Source organism: Pongo pygmaeus, chromosome 8, assembly GCF_028885625.2.
Source record: "Pongo pygmaeus isolate AG05252 chromosome 8, NHGRI_mPonPyg2-v2.0_pri, whole genome shotgun sequence".
Taxonomy (NCBI): Eukaryota; Metazoa; Chordata; class Mammalia; order Primates; family Hominidae; genus Pongo; species Pongo pygmaeus.
In genome coordinates this window covers 92,464,631-92,482,764 of record NC_072381.2, presented here as the reverse complement: position 1 = coordinate 92,482,764, position 18,134 = coordinate 92,464,631, and the positions used below count along the sequence as shown (strand labels likewise).

At 40.7% G+C, this 18,134-nt stretch overlaps 1 protein-coding gene and 1 pseudogene across 3 annotated transcripts in view; both read left to right on the top strand.

Moving 5' to 3' along the window:
* The first annotated feature begins 12,473 nt into the window (after window positions 1–12,473).
* LOC129045059 (protein SHQ1 homolog) lies at window positions 12,474–14,192 on the top strand (annotated as a pseudogene).
* Window positions 14,193–16,319: 2,127 nt separating this feature from the next.
* SGMS1 (sphingomyelin synthase 1) overlaps window positions 16,320–18,134 on the top strand; it is a 323,691-nt gene continuing 321,876 nt past the window's right edge. The window contains exon 1 of one of the 3 annotated variants that reach the window (XM_054437158.2): window positions 16,320–16,569. The gene's annotated coding sequence lies outside the window, so the exon portion shown is untranslated. The remainder of the gene's footprint in view (window positions 16,570–18,134) is intronic. The other 2 variants (XM_054437161.1, XM_054437165.1) reach the window with 2 other exon arrangements.

Here is an 18,134-nt window from a genome sequence, read left to right as displayed (position 1 = left end):
CATTATTCTAGTTCAGGGTCTCAGGTGGCCAGAACTCACTCAGGGTGCGAGGCAGGAGGAACTATCCCTGGACAGGACACCAGCCCATCACAGGGTGCACTCACACAAAACCACACTCACACTGGGACCATTTGGACACAACAATGAACCTAACGGGCACATCTTTGGGATGTGGGAGGAAACAGGAGTACCTGGAAGAAACTGACGTAGACATGGGGAGAATGTGCAAACTCCACTCAGACAGTGGTGCTTGCTGAAAATGTATATTTTTCTTATCAACCTTATAATGAAATGACATTGAACGATGACATTATTCAAGGACCTGCTGTACATTTTAGTTTAACAATTTTTCTACCTAAATGTGAGGAGTCTGTCACTCAGTTTCCAATACCAGATTTTTTCCCATGGGCTTAGGGTGTCTACTCTTTTTTCCTTTTAATTTACATTTTATTTTATTTATTTATTTTTTAGAGGCAGGGTCTTACTCTGTAGCCCACACTGGAGTGCAGTGGTGTGATCATAGCTCACTGTAACCTTCAACTTCTGGGCTCAAGAGATCCTCCCACCTCCACTTCCCGAGTAGCTAGGACGACAGGTGCATGCCACCATGTCTGGCTAATTTTATTTTTTGTAGAGACGGGGGCCTTCATATGTTGCCCAGGCTGTTCTCGAACTCCTGGCCTCAAGCAATTCCTCCCCTCTACGCCGCAATGCTCTCTACTCAGCAGCCCAAAGTGCTAGGATTACAGGTGTGAGCCACTGTGCCTGGCTGGATGTCTATTTTGTTTGTTTGTTTGTTTGTTTGAGACAGGGTCTTGCTCTGTCACTCAGGCTGGAGTACAGTGACACGATCATGGCTCACTGCAGCCTTGACCTCCCGGGCTCAATCAATCCTCCCACCTCAGCCTCCCGAGTAGCTGGGACTACAGGCGCAAACACCACACCTGGCTAATTTTTGTACTTTTTGTAGAGATGGGTTTCTGCCATGTTGCCCAGACTGGTCTCAAATTCCTGGGCACAAGCAATCCTCCTGCCTTGACCTCCCAAGTGCTGGGATTACAGGCGTGAGCAGCCACACCTGGCTGCAATTTTGTAACTGCAGATCAACTCAGGCTGCTCATCTGGGGGAAAGTGTTATTTTACCTGTTAATATCCACCCCTTGTTAACACTGTGGCATTCTTGCTTGGTGTCTCCCCTAATGAAAAGGTTTTTATTTTCTCTCAGGTGAAGTCACTCCTTACCTGCTTCCTTTGTGCGTTTGGTCCGGAATATTCCTCCTGAACTGGGGCAGAGGCTCTCTAACTGTCTTCACTTTCTCACCATCTGCTTTGAGACTTCTTTTTCAGTTAACATCCATTTGATTTATGGCTCAACTTTATTCATAACTTGCCCCTGGTTAAAACAATTATTTCTTTATTTAAGGATTTCAGCCCAAATAGCCTCATTCCTAAATAATTTCCTAGATGCTTCTCATACAGATGATTGTTGAACAAAACTTTGACAAGCACTGATTGCTCAAAGGGATTTCTACCAAGGCTCACTTATTGTTAAGATTAAAGGCCTCTTTTGGTATTGCCAAAAGTTTGAGGACAAAGAACCTTGTGCGCACTATGTACTGTTTGAAAAATGAATGGCGAATTTTTAAGGCCAATAATTTTTCCTAACATCATAAAAATTCTACATACATGATTCTATATTATATTACCTGGCTATTCAATATTATTTAATGTTTTTCTTTCTTTCATTAGACATTTTACAAGAGTTTGCTACAATGTGTAACAGATCTAGAGGTTGGGGGATAAAAGTGAATAAAAGGTCTAACATGACTACAAAGATCACATCTGGAATTATGTCAAGAGTAGATGGTCACTGGATGTTTTTGAATGACTGGATGCCAAATGGCAAAGCAAGGAGATGCACGGGTGAAAAATGCCCATCTCCAAGTTGGATGATGTCAGGGCTCAGAAACGACTTCCAATCTCCTCTTATGCTGGTGCCAAGAGGCACCTTTACACTACTGTATTATAGAGACATTGATACTGGAGCATTAGGAATGGCTGTATTCATAGAAGATGTTTTCAGAGACATGGCAAAGGGACCCTTCTTTGGTCAACTGTTCATCCTAAAGTGCGGTACAATTTTTTAGAAAAATAAAATTCAATTATGTAAATTATACTATTTTCTTGGAAATGGCAGTCTTAAAGTGTTAAAAGGATTATTATGTTCAAGAAAAGAAAACAAGTGGTCACAAGGTTGCTAGGTAATTTTTTGAAGTTTATTTTGCAAACATAATAAGAAAAATATCTATACTGTGATTGCTTCCCACTGTAGGTGACACCATCTAAAGTGACTCAAGTGCCCTTGAATTTGAACAGAATAAGGACAGGTTGATTGCTAAAATACAGGCCTCCTGTAAAAGCTTTGGTGCATAGAAATTATGACCTTACAAATTACAACATTTTATTTTTATTTTTGTTTTTTTGAGATAGAGTCTCCTTCTGTTGCCCAGGTTGGAGTGCAGTGGTATGATCTCAGCTCACTGCAACCTCTGCCTCCCAGGTTCAAGCAATCCTCCTACCTCAGCCTCCCAAGTAGCTGGGATTACAAGCATGCACCACTGCACTTGGCTGATTTTTGTATTTTTAGTAGAGATGGGGTTTCACCATGTTGGCCAGGCTAGGCTTGAACTCCTGACCTCAGGTGATCTGCCCGCCTCAGCCTCCCAAAGTGCTGTGAGCCACCACACCCAACCCATATTTTACATTATGGTAAATAATGTTTTAGAAACATGGATTCATCTGTAGATAATAAAACTATCTCTTTCCAGAATTACTATTGCCATTGTGCAGTCTGTCAGTGTTTTCTGTTGATTACTGCTATTAGCCAAAAGGAATTATAAACAGGAAATACATTATACCAGAGCAAATTAGCAAATTCAGCATCATTAAAATTTCACTCAAGTTGTAACATAAGATATGACTTGTTTAATGTTGCTTATACCTGGAGTCGTGTTAAATGTGAAGTGTTAAGGAAACTTTGGAGAAATGCACATTGTTAGGATGCTTTCAGGAGTGACTTATTTCTTCTGCTGAAGGAGAATATTTAAAAGCTCTAGAAAGAAACAGCTAGCATCTGGAGGGTATTGGCGCCCCTTTATCATGGTGTAATGCTCCAAGAGATTGCCTGCTCCTTCTCTCTTGCTGCCCTACTGGGGTAGTAGAACCCCAGCTCTGTGCAAATGGGGCAGTGGAATGTGAGGGGAAAATGGTGGAAAAAACAGCCTCCTACCAGACTAACTCCCCTCACCTGGACCAGTGCAGTAGCCTTTTACATGCCTTCCCTGGCCTGCCTCCAGTGCCTTTCAAAACATAATCTGAACTTCTATTTTTGGGAAGATGGAGTATCTTTCTGTACTTCTGCCATTAAGAACAACGAAAAACTCTCAATGTTATATATAAAACAAACATAAGAAGATTTTCAAAGGTGAAAAAAAGAAGCCAGACCACCTAGGGATCTAGGGACTCAAAGTGTAACAAGGTGGTGGGCTCCCTGGATTATGTTTTTGTCCCATATATCCCAGACTTGGAGAGAAAGAGGCTGACAACCCAGAAATAACAATGTGCACATACAAGTAAAGCCCCAACAAAAGCCTACTCTCTCCAGCCAAAAGACCAGTAAAAGAGAAAATAGAATTCAGCAGCATATATAATAATATATCATGACCAAGCGAGGTTTATTTCAGGCTGGCTCAGTAGTTGAAAATGAAGCTATTTAATACATCGTATTAACAGGCTAAAGAAAAAATCCTTGATCATAACAGTCAATGGATACAGAAAGACTCTGACAAACTTCAACACCGATGAATGATCTTAAGAACTATCAGAAAAATGGCAATAGAGGGGAATTTCCTCAACATAATAAATAATATCTACAAAAAACTGTACACATAACATTATACTGGTTGGGCCTGGTAGCTCACTCTTGCCAATTCTAGTGCTTTGGGAGGCAAGAGGATTGCTTGAGGCTAGGTGTTCAAGACCAGACTAGTCAACAGAGTGAGATCTTATCTCAAAAAAAATTTTTTTAACTTTACTTTTAAATACGATTGTAGTGGCAGTTGCATGTAGTTCTAGCTACTTGGGAGGCTGAGGCGGGAAGATTGCGAGAGCCCAGGAGTTTGGTGCTGTAGTGAGCTATGATCATACCCCTGTACTCCAACCTGGCCAACAGTGCAAGACTCTGTCTCTTAAAAAAAATTCCAGCAAGTTTTAAAAATAGATATAGACAACGCTATTCTACAATGTATATAGAAAAGCAAAGGAACTAGAATAGCTAAAACAATTTTGAAAAGGAAGACTAATATGAAAGGGACCAGTCTTACCTGGTTTCAAGGGTTTCAAGACTTATTATACAGCTACTATAGTCAAAACTATAGGGTATTGGCAGAGGAATAGACACATAGATCTACGGAACAGAACAGAAAGCCCAGAAATTGATACACACAAATATATGCAACTGATGTTTTGACACAGGTGCAACGGAAATTTAATGGAGGGAAGATAGCCTTTTCAATAGATGGTGCTGAGCAATCCTTAAGGTTAAAAAGTGAGCCTCAACCTAAGATTTATACCTTATGCAAAAATTAACTCAAAATAACTCACGGACTTAAATAGAAAACATTAAAACTATCAAATTTTAGTAAGAAAAAATCTACATGATATAGGACTCAGCAAAGATCACTTAGACTTGACATCAAAAATATGGTCCATAAAAGGAAAAGCTGATAAATTAGACTGCATCACAATTTAAAAACTTTGCTCTGTGAAAGACCCTGTAAACAGGATAAAGAACAAATTGGAGAGTGGGAAAAAAATTGCAAACCCCATATTTGACAAAAAGGACTAGTATTTGGAATATAAAAGTAAACTCTCAAAACTCAACATTAAGTCTAATAATCCAATTAGAAAATAGGCCAAAGACATGAAGAGACACTTCACCAGAGGTAATATACAGATGGCAACTAAGCACATGAAAAGATGTTCAGCATCGTTGGCCATTAGAGAAACTCAAAGCAAAACCACAACAAACTATTACCACATACCTATCAGAATGGCTGAAATAAAAAACAGTGACAACATTAAATTCTGATGAGAATGAGGAGAAACTGGATCACTGGTACATTACTGTTGAGAATGTAAAATGGTGCAGATACTCTGGAAATAGTTTGACAGTTTCTTTATGCATGATAGTTTCTACATGCAACTATCATATAACTCAGCAATTGCACACTTGGGCTTGTATGCCAGAGAAACAAAGACTTCATGTTCACACAAAAACCTATACACAAATGTGTATAGCAGCTCTATTTAAAATCTCTGAACATTGGAGCTGACCCAGATGTCCTTCAACATGTGAATGGTTAAACAAACTGTGGCACCCCTATACATGGAACGCTGCTAGTCAGCCCCCTAAAAAGGAACAAACTATTGACACGTGAAACAACCTGAATAAATGTCCAGAAAATGATGCTGAGAGAAAACAGCCAATCCCATGAGGTTCTATACTATACGATTCCACTTATATAACTGTTGAAAAGACAAGATTATAGAAATGGAGAGCATAGTAGTGGTCACCAGGAGTAAACTGGGGAGGGCTATCCAAGGACAAGAGGAGGGATTCATGTGGTGTTGAAAATGCTTTATCTTGACAGCACCAAGGTCAATATCCTGGTTGTGATATTGTACCATAGTTTTGCAAGATGTTACCATTGGGGAAAACTGGATAAAGTATACATGGGATTCCCTTGTATTATTTCTTACAACTGCATATGAGTCTATAATTATTTCAAAATAAAAAAGCTTAATTTTAAAAACCCTGAACATCTAACTATATCACCTCTCTTCAGTAACGTTTTCACCACAGCTTGAAAGATAAAATCAAAATGCATAATGCTTGAGTAGAGCCTATATGATTAGAACTTGCATGGTCTAGCCCAGTGATTCCCAGGCCTGGCAGAGTTACCTATGAAGCTTATTAAAAAAAATACTGAAGCCTAGGTCCTAGTCCAGCTCAATTAAATGAGGATCTGTTGGTGCAACTATACATTCATTAGTGTGTTTATCTGATTAAATCTGTCTCACCGGCAGACCATAGGCTCTGTGAGGACAGGCACCAGGGCTGCTTATGCTTTCCAGCACCGAAATCAGTGTCTGTCACTCAGGAGGTGCTCAATATTTGTGAAGCAAATAAATGAATGAATGAATGAATACAGGTGAAACAGAAACATCCTCCTCCCCTCTCTTTCTGCCTCCCTGAACCCATGAAAGGGATAAGGAGCCTTCCCTGGTTTCATCCGTGTCTCTCCAGGGCTCCATTACAAAATTGCAGCAGTAATCATGGCATTGCTCCGAGAGAGATCTAACCTACAACTATGAAATCTGGAAATGGTGACAGTGCCTCCTTCTTCACACTCAATCAACAAATTTAATGAAAGTGAAACAGAAGCTGACAAGGAGGCTGACATGACACATACTCTTACTCATGCAGAAATAATAGAAAGCCTTTTAAATGCAGCTAAAAAAATTAAAGACATTGACAAATAAATGAAAAAAAAAAAGATTTTAGGAGAGGAGAAAAGCTGGGGGCAAAAAATCTCCTAACTTTTGACCTAATAATCACATTTGCAGAAAGTCTCTTTTGTGCTGCTCATGGAGCTAGAGTGGTTCATATAACATTAACGTGTGAATAAGATTATGCAAAAAGAAAGAAATTCAGCAAATTCCAAGGTATTCTTGGGCTTATTCTGGCCTATTGCCCCACCTCCACCCCAGCATCTATATCAACATTTGCAGTGTGAGTAAAACACTTAATATTTTAAACAACTACCTTGAGACATTGCAAGTTCTGGAATTTGATAAGAATCTCAGCCCACAAATCCACAAACACCGGAGTGTGAGAGATATAACTATACATTTCAATAACTCCACTTAACTTTTATCTCTATATCACTAACACCACCACTGCCACTACTACTCATTTTACCTATCTGATGGGAAGCTTGTCCTTTTAAAAATCTCGGCATCATTTTACTCACTCATATGCAGTATTTAAAAATTTTTGGGTGGGGGCAGGGTTTTGCAAATACTCCCTGGAATTGTCAAGGCTTCCAGAGGTGAAGTATTGTGGGGTGGAAGGGCAGCAAGGCCTTTCATGTCTGGCAGCTCTACCGTTTGGATTCATGGTTTGAGCTTGGGAACCTTTATTAGGCTGCTTATAGTTACATCTGCCCAGATACTCTCCGGCCTTGCTTTCTCCCTGACGGTGATACTGGAAAACTGGTATAGCACCCTTTTCTTTCCCTTCCCTCTCCTTTTTCCAAACAGAATGGCTTTCTAGTGTGAGGTGAAAAGAAGCTCCACTCATTCCCCTTCCTAAGATATCTTGTCTCAGGAAAATAGCTTGTCCCAGTTTCTTGGGCCTCAAACTTTGGGAAACAAAGGCAGGAAATCTAACAGGCTTTCTGCTGTCACTGGAGGCTAGGAACACAGGCCAAAACATCTGCTGGAATAGGGACAGGTTTGAGGGAGAAGAAAAAGAAGGAAAATGAGATATATAGTGATGGAAAAATAGTAGATTATTCCAACATGTTGTCTTGGAATGACAGCTAACATTATTACATGCTCACACAGTATGCCAAGTGCTCTGGTAAGTGCTTTATGTGGATTATTATGGAGAAATGCTCACAACCTGAAAATAAGTTGGTATTGTTACTCACATTTTACAGGCAAGGAAACTGAGGCTCCAGGAAGTTTACTCATTTGACCAGTGTCACACAGCTAATAAGTAGCAGGGCTCAGATTTGTGCCCAGTGTCTGATTCCAAAGCCCATGCTTTTAACTACTGCAGGAAAAGACAGTGATGTTTAAGATCCTGCAGGATAGGAAAGGCTATGAACCCATTTTAGGACTATTTTTCTAACCATGGGGATTGAAATAAAAAAGAATAAAGGGCTTAAGCAGTGGCCTCAGTCAATAGAAACATTCAGTTAACCAGGATTCCATGAGGCTTTTCTGGCCTGGCCACTTTCCGCTCCAGCTGTGGTGGTTTCTCCTCCTAGTTCCCAGCTGTGTTCCTGTCTCTGGTTCCCTGAGTGTTGCTCTCACTGTTTTTCTTGGCACCTTTATCCCAGTGGTTCTACCTCTTCATCTTTCTCTTTCTTGCCCCTGGCTCCACTCCATGACTTCTGGTTCATGATGAAGGAATTTATGCTTCAATCTTGCAGTTTTCTTTGAGAGCTAGCCCAGTGGCCTTTAGCTATGGCTCATGCCAATGGCCCTTATGGGTTCTTTCATTTTTGCCTACTAGGTTTCCCTATGAAGTTTTCCAATGCTCTTTCCCAGCTCCCAGATGCCCACCATGACCAGCCCTCCAAGGTCACTTGGTTTGGTGAGCATTTAAGCCCTTAGGTCTCAGCAGTACCCTGCGAGAGGACCAACATCTCCTGTTGCAGCAGGTAATGTCAGTGTCCATATATCCCAAGGCATCTGTAGTAAGAAACCATGTAGAGAACTGTTCCATTTAATGCATACAGTCAGGCCAGGCAGCCCCTTAACAGTGAGAGCTTTTAGCTCACAGGGAAGCCTTTAACAACCATCCTGAGGTGAACAAGGGGCTTAAAATGATTGACTTGTCAGACAAGCATGTTTTTTAAAAAACAAAAACTGTCGCATTAACCTTGTTGTAGCCCCAGGAGTTATCGAGCCGTGTATAACTACTACCACACTCTTTAAAAAAAACGACCAGGTTCAATGCCATTAAAACAGCTTGGCCAAAACCACAGATGGGTTGCCAAGGTACAAGTGAAAACAGGAAAATAATGGGACAGGTGGGAGTGGGGACACACACACACAAAAGTGAGGCAATTCAAAGAGAAAATAATTTAAGTAGTTATTACAGAAACACATTGAAATTTGTGAATTTGTCCTTCTAAATTTCTCTCTCCTCTGCCTCACTTCAATGGTACAAAGTCCCTTCAGTTTCTGATGTGATTACTGATTATTGATCTTCCTGCCTTTACGACATGGTCTTTCTTTATAATTCCCCAAATCCTGTGAAGAGTTAATATCATCCCCAGTGTAGACACGAGAAAATGAGGCCCCAAGAGGTTATCAAACATTTGGGCAGGGTCTGGTGGACAATAAGTGACTTTTCTATTATATGACACTGGCTATAGTAGGTCCTAAGCAGTAGATTTAGGGATTTGAGGATGAGCCCATATATCTAGTTTAATGGCCGGCCTTTTGGTAGTCTTCAAATTAAAACATGTAATGTCTGTCCATTCTGCCTTTATGCAAGGTTGATTAGGGCCAGAGTAGAAAGCACTATAATTGCAAAATAAGGAACTCTTTGTTTGGCATTTGATAAAAAATTCTGTAGCGCCGTTACTCTGGTTGAGAAGTTTTTAAAAAATGTTTATGCCTGGGCTGCACCCCATAGTAATTATATCAGACTCCCTTGGAATGGACCCCATGCATCAGTATTTTAAAAACTCCCCAGGTGTTTTCCCCTGTAGCCAGGGTCAAGAACCAGGGCTCTAAAGCAGTGGTTCTCAAACTCGAACATGCAGAAGAATCACCTGGAAGGCCTGTGAAAACACTGGTTGCTGGGACCCACTCCCAGAGTTTCTGATTCAGTAGGTCCGGGGTGGGTCCCAAGGATGTGCATTTCTAGCAAGTTCCCAGGTCACATGATATTCCTCGTCTGAGGACCATACCTGGAGAACTGGGAAGGTAAGCTGAGCGAAAGTAAAGCCAGTCTATGCTTCTGCTCCCTTTCTTCCTGTTTATGAGGTTATAAGAAGTTTGTGTCTGATTCTCCTCTATGTCTTTCCACAATGCTAACTCACCCAACAAGAATACTAGAAGAACATCATTTGCTGTGTAAATGATAAATAGTCTGTGAGCATCAGAAGTGTTTTTAAATATATCAGGCAATGAATCCCATCAGGCTTTGAATGAGTTCTAAGGAGTTTGCCACCATTTTCAGTAGGAAAATAAACATCTTTCAAAGAAAATGTATCTTCAAATTTAGTTGTGCTACTCATTCTAACAGCATTTTTTAAAGCCTTTGCAGTAACTCCTCTTTATTATTTTTAATGAAGTCAAGTCATAAAGTTTGTGGAACAGGGAAAAAACCTTGAGTCCGTCAGGGTAGGCTTGTCAGATTTAGAAAAAGAAACAAACAAACAAACAAACATACACATGCACACACACAGGACATCCAGTTAAATTTCAATTTCAGATAAATAATGAAAAATTTTTTAGTATAAGTATGTCCCATGCAATGTTTGACAACCCTGATCAGGGGTAAATATTGGGATGGGAATAACATAAATGCCTGCTGTGGAGAAGTGGGACGTACCATATCCATTTCTGTTGTATGGATACACAGAGTTACTTACTTGATCTTGTACCTTGTCCATTGAGAACTCAACAAACATAGGCTGAATTGATAGAATACGAATACCTAAGATATAAATGCAATATATGAAAGTGCTGAGTGATTTCAAAGAAGGATGCTTGATCAACTTAAGATTGCAGTGCCTTTTGATTTAGTTACCCCACTTTGATCATTGTCTAAACCAGTGATTCTCAACTGAAGATGATACTCCATATCGGGGGACATTTGGCAATGTCTGGAGATATCTTTGGCTGTCACAAGTGGGTGGGGGAGGTGCTACCGGCATCTATTTGCTTGAGGCCAGGAATGCTGCTAAACACCTGATGATGTACAGGACAGCCTCTGGTAACAAAGAATTATCTGGCCCAAATGTCCACAGAGCTGAGGTTGAGAAATCCTGGTCTAGATAATAGTGCAGAGGATTTAGCAAATCTTTTGTTGAATTTTTCTGGCCATGTCCTGGAGTGAGTTGGAATCTCATTCTTCCAGGTGTCAACGGAGGAAAGATGTTTTCTCCTATTATACTGTGAAGGAATGGGTGGAAGAATTTTTATATGCTTCTTCGAAATCTTACGAAACAAGGAAGGTGCTGCTGAGGTTCCAGAAAAGGTGCCAGTCTTCAGTTGCTGCTGTTCTTCCTGTAGCCTAGCCTAGATTTGAAGCTTTTGAAGAGTTCATGCAGGAACTACGAAATTTAGGTGAGTGCACTATATCAATCTCCCCTTCTTTAGTGTGCGAGATATAATTTTTGTCTCAACCTTCCAATTGGTTCTGGCCATCCAGGACTTGTTTGCAAGTGGTAATTGGAGGAGGTGCTGACCCAACATGTATTCATTATTTTGTGTACTACCACTGTTGATATAATACATGCACTTTGTACTAAATACAGCAACAATGAACATTCATAATACATTGAACAATATCTTACGTTTTCATTTATGTTTACCTCTAATGAGCTATAAAACATTTTATAGATGTATATTCTTATTCAATAACTAATTAATTCTCATGATACCCATGGGAAGCAAAGTGGGGGTGGGTTATATTATTCCCATTTTAACAGGAGATAATTAAACCTTGCCTGGAGTTAAACACTGACTATTTGAAAAGCCAGGAGTAAATTACAAGTTTTGACAATGGTGCCATGTCTGCCAGCCAGGACAGTGTTCTGCTGATGGCACTGATTCATCAGTCCCTGGTTAATGCCCAGGCATAAATGTCTAATTTGAAAATCCTTTTTAAACGTAATGTGGCAGATTGTGAAGGGTGGTTGCTAATTAGAGAAGAAGGATAACATAGCAAGGACATTTCCATTCCTGGTGGTTTACCCTTTTTAAACAAAAACGTACCAGTGAAAAGTAGAAAAGAAAATCATACATTATGGTTGAATAACTGTTTACTATGGGCTACTTGGTGCCAAGTCCTATGCTAGGTACTCTGAAAGATGAAAGCTAAATATATATCCTTGATAGAAATTTAATATGTAATTGAAGAATCAAGACTTACCTGCAAGAAACATGCAGAAGAACTGTAAAAGACATAATATAATCAAGTGCCAAAATGTGTGTATAGGAGGCTTCTGTGTCCTGGAAGACAGACTTTTTTTTTTTTTTTTTTTTTTTTTTTGAGACAGAGTCTCACTCTGTCGCCCAGGCTGGAGTACAGTGGCGTGATCTCGGCTCATTGCAACCTCTGCCTCCCGGGTTCCAGTGATTCTCCTGCCTCAGCCTCCCGAGTAGCTGGGATTACAGGCGCCCACCACCACGCCCGGCTGATGTTTGTATTTTTAGTAGAGACAGGGTTTCGCCAGGTTGGCGGGGCTGGTCTCGAACTCCTGACCTCAGGTCAGGATCCACCCGCCTCGGCTTCCCAAAGTGCTGGGATTACAAGCGTGAGCCACTGCGCCCGGCCCAGACATCTTTTATTTTAAAAAGGTAAAATTGGAGAGAGTTGCTTGGTGGGACCGCCGCGGCAGTGAGGGCGAGCCGCGCTGGCCCCTGCGCCCGGTGCGGCAATGCTGACCCCGGCGTTCGACCTCATCCAGGAGCCAGACTTCCTGACCATCGCCATCCGCGTGCCCTACGCCCGGGCCTCCGAGTTCGACGTCTACTTCGAGGGGTCGGACTAGACTACTATGCCAAGCCGTACTTTCTCAGATTAACCCCTCCTGGAAGAATTGTACAAAATGGAAGCGAGCAAGGGTTCTATGATGCAGATAAAGGAATTTTTACCATTTGCCTGCCCAAAGAAACCCCTGGCCAGCATTTTGAGGGGCTGAACATGTGTTGCTCTTCTGGCACCAGGAAAATCCGGGACAGCAAAACCACTTGTGGAAGAAATAGGTGATTCTGAAATTCCTGAGGAAGTAGCTGACGATGAAGAGTTTGATTGGGAAATTGAGCAGACACCCTATAAAGGGGTAACAGAAAGTGCTTTGAATCCTCAATGCCACTATGGGTTTGGAAACTTACGATCAGGAGTGTTTCAGCAGTTACAGGGTGAATTGAGTGATGTTATTAAGGATCCAGATTTCACCCCCGCAGCAGAAGGAAAACAAAAGCACCTGGCCGCTTAGCTGGCCAAGTTTGATCCTGATCATTATCTAGCTGACTTTTTTGAAGATGAGGCAGTTGAACAGATTTTGAAGTATAATCCCTGGTGGACTGACAAATATTAAAAACCGACAGCCTTTTTGGAAAAGAGTCAGAAGCAAGAAAATCATGCTGCATTAGTGTCTTTTTCTGAAGAAGAGAAATATCAGCTACAAGAATCTGTCAATAAATCTTATCTGCTAGACAACAGAGCCTGTCGTCAAGTGTACTACAGTTTGATTGATATCCTTTTGGCATACTGCTAAGAAACCCATGTCACTGAAGGAGAGAAGAACGTTGAATCTGCATGGAATATTAGGAAACTGAGTCCAATACTATCCTGGTTTGAGACTTGGACTAATGTTCATGATATCATGGTGTCTTGGAAGAAGGGTATTGTGTTACCCACTCTATCGCCATTTCAAACTGGCGATGAAGGCCTACGGGGAGACTATAAAGATACTGCAACTAGGTAAAAGTGCAGTTTTAAAGTGTCTCCTGGATATTCACAAAATTTTTCAGGAAAACGACCCAGCATACATACTGAATGATCTCTACATCTCAGACTACTGTGTGTGGATTCAGAAAGTCAAATCCAAAACATTGGCAGCTGTTGCAAAAGCCTTAAAGGAAGTCTCCCTTACAAAGGCCCAGTTGGGGTTAGAACTGGAAGAACTAGAAGCAGCAGCACTTCTTGTCCAGGAGGAAGAATCTGCATTACAAGCAGCCCATTCAGTTTCTGGGCAGCAGAAACTTTGCTGTGGCTCTGAGGCAAGTGATTCGGAGGACTCAGACAGCACTGTGTCATCTGGAAACGAGTACTCAGACTCACATTCAGAACAAGATGAACTCAAAGATAGTCCGTCTGAGACAGTTCTTTGCAAGGTCCCCTTCTTGAAGAAAGCAGTGCCCTTCTTATTGCTGATGGTGGAGTATGCAGAAACACAGCCATCCAGGAGTCTGATGCCAGTCAGGGAAAGCCACTTGCCTCTTCCCGGCCTCTTGGAGTGTCTGGGCCTCTGATAGAGGAGCTTGGGGAACAACTGAAGACCACAGTTCAGGTTTTTGAACCCAAGGGCACCACTGCTGTAGACCATAGCAATATGCAGGAGAGAGATGGCTGTCAGACACCAAATATTTGACTCTTAAGTGGTTTTATTCACTGTTGAGAAATGTGTTAGATTTGGTTTCATTTACAGAATGAGAATTCCTCATTTTCACTTTGTAATTTTTCTTAGTATATACAATCAGCCTGCTGTATTTGTGGGTTCCACATCTGTGGATTCAACCAACTGCTGATCAAAAATTTTTAAGAAAAAACTGCATCTGTACCAAACATGTACAGACTTTTTTTCTTATCATTCTCTAAATAATACAGTATAACAACTATTCCCACAGCATTTACATTGTATTGGGTAATATAAGTAATCTTGTGATGATTTAAAGTGTACAGGAGGATATGGGTAGGTTATATGCAAATACTGTACCTTTTATTTTTTTATCAGGGACTTGAGCATCTGAGGATTTTGGTATCCTCAGGGGTCCTGGAACCAACTCCTCACAGATACTGGGATGACTTTATGACATTGTTTTTCAATCAGTGAATGTTTATACCTTTTGGTTTCCTTGCTACAACTGTGAAGTTAAAATTCAAAAGTATTTTTTACCAAAGTGTAGCTAATATTTCAAGCTGAAAATAATAGTTCTACTGCCAGTGTCTCCAGAATGTGGAGCCCATTAATATTTTTATTTTAGCTTTACTGAGGTATACTTGACCGCTGATAAACTGCACACATCTAAAGTGTACAGTGTGTTGGCATATGTATACCCTGCATAAAACTATCACTGTGATCAAGGTGAAAATGGGACCCATCATCCCCAAGTGCCCTTTTGCCCCATTATTAGTTTGCATGTCCTAGAATTCTATGTAAATTGAATCATACAATATGTATCCGTTTTTTGGTCAGCCTTATTTTACTCAGTATAATTATTTTGAGATTCATCCATGTGGTAGCATGTGTCAAGAGTTTTTGTTTTTGTGTTTTTCATTGCTGAGTACTACTTCATTGAATAGATTTGTCCATTGACCTACCGATGAACACTTGGGTTGTTTCCAGTTTGGGGCTGTTATAAATAAAGCTGTTATGAACATTTGTGTACAAAAAAAGGTGAAATTGGAGATGGACCTTGAAATATTAGTAAGATTAAGTGGCCAGTGGGAATCTGGGGAAATAGGATTCAACTAGACAAGAGGGTTAATGAATATAGGTAGGGTTGTTCTTGCTACTCTCTGGAAGAGATTAAAAACTTGGGAGCTCTCAAGTGGTCGTTTCATGGAACTGAAGGCAAAAAGCCCGAAAACACAGGGAGAGAATAAATAGAAATGCAGAGGAGACAGAGGGAGACTTTCTGGGTTCCTTTCAATACTCCAGTTCCTGGTTTCCATCTCATCCCGAGGCTCAGCTGCATCTCTGATCTACCCTGGTATCTTCAAATAAATTCCAATTTTTTTGTCGATGAATAGGAGAAGCCAAGCAGTTTTTGAAGCCAGGAATCCTAGCCAGGTACACAGGAATGAGCACAGAATGTTGAGTATTATCAGATCTAAGCCTCAGGGCCAATACTTGGAATGACCTTTGTTGTCTTCGACTAGCTTTTTTGGTTAGCCTTGGTTTGGAACCCGGGTTGGCCAGAAGAGTTTAAAGGGCTAAGTGGGGGCTCCTAAGGTCTTGCTCCTGTTATTCAGGCTACTTGGCTCTGGATCCCATTGAGACAAATTTCCATGGATAGAAACAAAAGTCTCCTTGCTTCCAGAGCACTATTTGAACTTTGATGACAGGTGGTTGGTAGTGATACCTATAATATCTCCCATTTAATTCCCCAGTTTAGCCTGTGCAGAAGACAGATAGATCTTGCAGAATGACTGTGGAATGTCATAAATGTAATCAGATGGGGACTCCAATTTCAGCTGCTCTCCCAGAAGTAGTACCTTTACTGGGGCAGATTAACACATTGGTACGCACCTGGGGTAGATCTGACATTTGGTATGCACTTACTTACCTGGCTAATGCCTTTTCCTCCATACCAATTTGCAAGGTCCATCAGAAGTGATTTGCTGTTACCCAACAGGGCCAACAATATGTCTTCCCAGTGTTGCCACGGGCTCCATTGGTTCTCTTGCTCACTGCCATAATAGTCTGAAGTGATCTTGATTGTTCTGACATTCCACAAAACATCACACTGGCCCACTCTATTGATGACATTATGTGATCATCATTGGATCCCATGAGTACGAAGTAGTAAGTACTTTAGATGCCTTAGTAAGATGTATGCTAGAGGGTGAAAGAGACCTACAAAAATTAAGGTGGTGAGAGAGGCCCACCTTCTCAATGGTGAGTGATGGCTACTGCTGAAAGGTCCACTGAATAAAACCACATTTTAAATCAGGTAGTTTACCTTCTAAAGGTAGAAAAGTCATTCATTTGGAACCAAACCACCTACTTCAGAATAGCTGTTTTGGTAAGTGAAGCATTTGCTTCAGTATTTGCTCTTAGTATTATTTTTAACAAGATTTCTAATGACAGATTGTGACTTGGAGGTGATTCATTTTTGTTTCCTAGTTGTCTTGACAGCAACATAATTCATGATATTCTGTGTACTTGAGAATCCAAAAATTTTACAATCCAACAATATGATGTTTATTAAAATTTTCCTAAGAAATACACTGGTAGGCCAGGCACAGTGGCTCATGCTTGTAATCTCAGCACTTTGGGAAGCGGAGGCCTGTGGATTACTTGAGCTCAGGGGTTCAAGACCAGTTTGCGCAACATGATGAAACCCCCTCTGCCAAAAATATAAAATTTAGCTGGGCATGGTGGCTTGCACCTGTGGTCTCAGATACTCAGGAGGCTGAGGGTGGAGGATCACTGGAGCCCCATAAGTCAAGGCTGCAGGGAGCTGTGATGGTGCCACTGCACTCCAGCCTGGGTGACAGAGTGACTCTGAAGAAAAAGAAAGGGCACTGATAAAAATTCTTTAGGACTGGATGGACTGAAGAGGGAAAACTATTTTTATTAAAATTGTTTTTTTGGTTACAAATAATAGTGACTTGAGGACCATAACTAAATATAATTTCAAGGAGGGGCAACTCTTAGTGTCTCTTATAATCACTTCACAGAGAATTTACTTTTACTGCTATGGTGATTTCTCTTTAGATTTCTTTCTGTATTTATTTACGCTTTTATTTTTATGTATGGTGTATATATCCTATGACTTTTTCTCTCTGAATTATTTTATGAAACTGAAATTAAAGTGGAAATACGTCTATGCCCTGCTTTTTTCCATGTGCTATATATATATATATCATCCTAAAATTCCACATGGAAAAAAATTAAAAGGATTTTATTATGAAACATTTCAAGCATATAGAAAATTTGAAAAAAAAATTATGCCAGTACCCTAGACACACGATTTACATACAAGAAGTATTGATATTTTGAAAAATTTAGTTATCTTGCATGCGGGGGTGGGGTGCATTTTAAAGTACATCAAAGACCAGATGCTTACTTGGACCTTAGTTTCAGGAAGTTCAAAGCTTACAGCACATTCTGGACAGCATTGGAGAGAAACCAACACGGGAGAGAAAGCAGCCAGCAGTTTTCTGGCACTCTCTTAGCTTGAAAAAATTTACATCACAAGAAAGCAAGCCTTCCTTTCACCTTTTAGGTGCAAACTGACAAACATATCAGTAGGGCTACTATACTTCACAGAGCCTTGCTCCCAGTAGATGCTCAAAACATGCAGTTGAACTGAATTTCAGTTGTTATTTTAAAGCCGTGCTTGACAAGCGTATGTGACAAATGTACTTTCCTAATCTTCCCGAGAAGAGCAGTACTCTGTCTTAAGGGCGAAAAAACCACAGGAGCCAGGAGTGGAGGGTGCAGTAAAACGCCTGCATTGGGACAGATTGCCTCTTTTTGAATCCCTGACTCCTCACTGTGCTTTGGGGAAAACTATGGAAAATTTCACTGCCCAGCTTACTAAAATGGACTGCTTAGCTGAAATATAGAGGCGTCCATGACGAC